General features: G+C 49.2%; 1 protein-coding gene across 1 annotated transcript in view; it reads right to left on the bottom strand.

Moving 5' to 3' along the window:
- Positions 1-1900: 1900 nt before the first annotated feature.
- TWIST1 (twist family bHLH transcription factor 1) overlaps positions 1901-2903 on the bottom strand; it is a gene marked incomplete at its 5' end in the record, with an annotated part of 1570 nt that continues 567 nt past the window's right edge. The window contains one exon of the mRNA XM_031066815.1: positions 1901-2607. The remainder of the gene's footprint in view (positions 2608-2903) is intronic.

The raw sequence follows: 2903 nt of genomic DNA, 5'->3' as shown, positions 1-2903 counted from the left end.
GACCCGCTCGGAGGGACACAGAAGTGAGAAAGGAAGACCTGCCGGTGGCAGGAACCCCATGGATAGGAATTGGGGATTTTTCTCACTCGGGTGTTCAGCTTGCTGGAAAGGTGTTGACCGGCTGGCCCAGAGGCCTCTTGCCGGCTGCAAAAGAGCCAGGCGGGTTTAAGTCCATCAAGCGGGCCCTCTCCCGATTTCTGAGGCCGAGCACAGTTTGATTCGTGGCTTTTAAAGTGCACTTGATTCCTAGTTCATATTTCGCAGGAATTCCCTTCCACGAAACACGCCTTCCCTTCAGCACTGAGCAGCTCGTCTGGTTGGTTGTTTTTTCATTCCCGGAACCTGTTTTCTTCCTAAATGTGAGGAGTTTTCCCCACCTTTCCCCGGTGTGATTTCTCCCCCAAAAGGAACAACCGAAACCTTCTGTGACCTCCCAAATCCCCTTAGCTCCACTGCCAAAGCTGCGCCGGCTCCCCGTGCCTCTCGCCTTCGCTGCAGCCGGGGTAACGCGGGCAGACATTACCTGCTCCTCGGCAGCATCGGAGCCGGGGGGTCGGAGTCTCTGAGAGGGCAGCTGCGGATGCCAGGGTGCCGGGGAAAAGCAGCGACCCTTCGGGAGCTCGCAACAGCTCCCCCTCCTCTCCATCATTGAGAGCTGCGACCACCGGGGCCGTCATCTAATTTTCAAGTGCTCACTAATCCTTCAGTGCAAACAAACGCTGCGAACTCTCTGCTGTAAACATCGCTCACCGGTTTAAAATATGCCCGATATTATATTCACGACAGTGCTATGTGGGTAACAGACGGCAATATGTGGATGTGGAAACAGATACAGGAAATAAAGTCTACTCATGCGCTATGCAAACAGGCTCTGTCTTGGAAAAGTACCCCATCCTATTTACCCCAGACACGGGGCAGCAGGGTCCCTGTCTCCACGGAGGGCACTGCGCAGCGCCCAGGGCGGCAGCGCTCCCCGCGCACCTTTCGCGGCGGCGGAGGGGCAGGAGGCGCCGCTCCCCGCTCCTGCCCGGCTGCCAAGCGCTGGGAGATAAGCGAGTGACAGCAGAGACAATCAGCTGTCCGGTTATAGGGGCCGAGGTTTGAATTGGGTTGTTATGTTTTCTGGGTGTTTTTTTTACAACTTCCCTTTCACCTTCCTCCCAAGCCCTCAGACCTGGAGGTTCCCTCTCTTTTGCAGCTCGGCTTCTCGCCGCATGCTGGGACCCCGCGTAAAGCGTGGTGAAAAGAAAGAGGGGCAATGTGCGCCCTACACGTAGAGAAGGAGAAGAGGGTGGGTTAGAGTATCCCTCCGTGCTTTGCCCAACGAAAATGTGATCGCTAGTATATATATTATATAAAACCCTAGAGAGCAGAGCAGTCAAACATCACTTCCACCGGAAAACCCCACTCGCTAGACACTTCCCTATTTCAATCTCACTTTCTTTTGCTTTCCCTTTGGACGGACGAGTGCCTGCTTAAAACCCATGCCACTTCCTCAGCGATATCAGCAAAAGTACCTGCGCCGGGGGCTGGGGAACGGGCCCCGCTCCTGCCTCGCATCTGGGGGCAAAACACCAAGGCGGAGATAGAGCTCAGCTGCGAAAACTCTGCTCCCCGCGCAACTCCGCCGTGCCTGGCGAGAAGATTAAAGGGGGAGAGGGAGAGAAAGAGAGAAGAGACAACACCTTCCTCTGCAGATGCAGTGAGCTTCAGCACAGAATAATAAAGCTGTCTCAATAAATAACGTGCCTGTGTCTGTCAGTAGCTAGTTTATTTGCGTTTTTCGCCTGGTTTGTTTATACTAGTACCCTCTCTCTCTTGGGTGTCTTTACAGCTCAACAAGCAGGTATTTATCTACAGCTCTAACCCTGAGTTCTCAGAGAGACCAAACTTTAAGGTTATTAAAATTTCAATCATATTTATTTATTGCAGAAAAATAATATACAATGATATTTACAAAACAATCATAAAAATAGGAATGCATTTAGACACCGGATCTATTTGCATTTTAACATGGGTCATCAATAAATAAATAAAATGTTTATTTTTTTCTCAGAGGAAAAATATTAATAATAAAAAAGTTAGGAACCGGGTATATAACAGTTTGAGCCCAGCTTATTTCCCCCTAAAAATTAAAAAAAAAAAAATAAAAAGGTTTTCATCTCTACAGGGATATTTTTGGTTGGCTGCTTGGTTTCATTCAAGAATGAAGAAAGTCCACAATAATGTATTTCCTTTCATCAGTGGCTCATAAGCACGACCTCTTGGGAATGCATGCATGCAAAAAAAAAAGGGCAAACAAAAAAAAGTTCGATTCCAACATTCTTCGTCAAAATTAAAAAAAAAAATCGAACGATTCAGACTTCTATCAGAATGCAGAGATGTGTGGATTGTACCGACGCCCAAAGGGTAGTCACTGTCCAAAGCCCTTCTCTCTTTCTCTTTCCTTAAGTGCTCCCCACGCCCTGCTTCGAATTTGGATTTTACTCTTCTAATTTCCAAGAAATCCTTGGCACATTTTTTGTTAGAAAAGATTAAAAAAAAAATCGTATCCAACTTCAGAGTCTCTAGATTGTCCATTCTCTCCTTCTGTGGGAACAATGTCATCTGCAAAAACCCAGAAAGGGCGGAAAACTCGTTACTGAAACGAAAGTTACACAAACATCTACCTACACCTCTCTGTCTCTGGAAATCGCGTATCGGGCAGCAATGGAGAAGGGAGAACTCGCCGTGCGGGCGGTGCGGTGACCGTGTGACACCCCAGCCTGGCGGTCCCTGGTGTCAGGGCCGAGGTAAGGGACTGCTGGGGCGGTAGGAAACCCTCATCGGGCAGCACAACGGGAGGACATGGATTCGCTTCAAAATATGAGCAGCAGCAGCAGCGGCGGCTGCAGAAGCCATCC

The sequence above is a fragment of the Geospiza fortis genome, unplaced genomic scaffold (genome assembly GCF_000277835.1).
Source record: "Geospiza fortis unplaced genomic scaffold, GeoFor_1.0 scaffold138, whole genome shotgun sequence".
Classification (NCBI taxonomy): domain Eukaryota; kingdom Metazoa; phylum Chordata; class Aves; order Passeriformes; family Thraupidae; genus Geospiza; species Geospiza fortis.
Note: the sequence above shows the minus strand (reverse complement) of the source record. Positions and strands in the feature narration are given on the sequence as shown.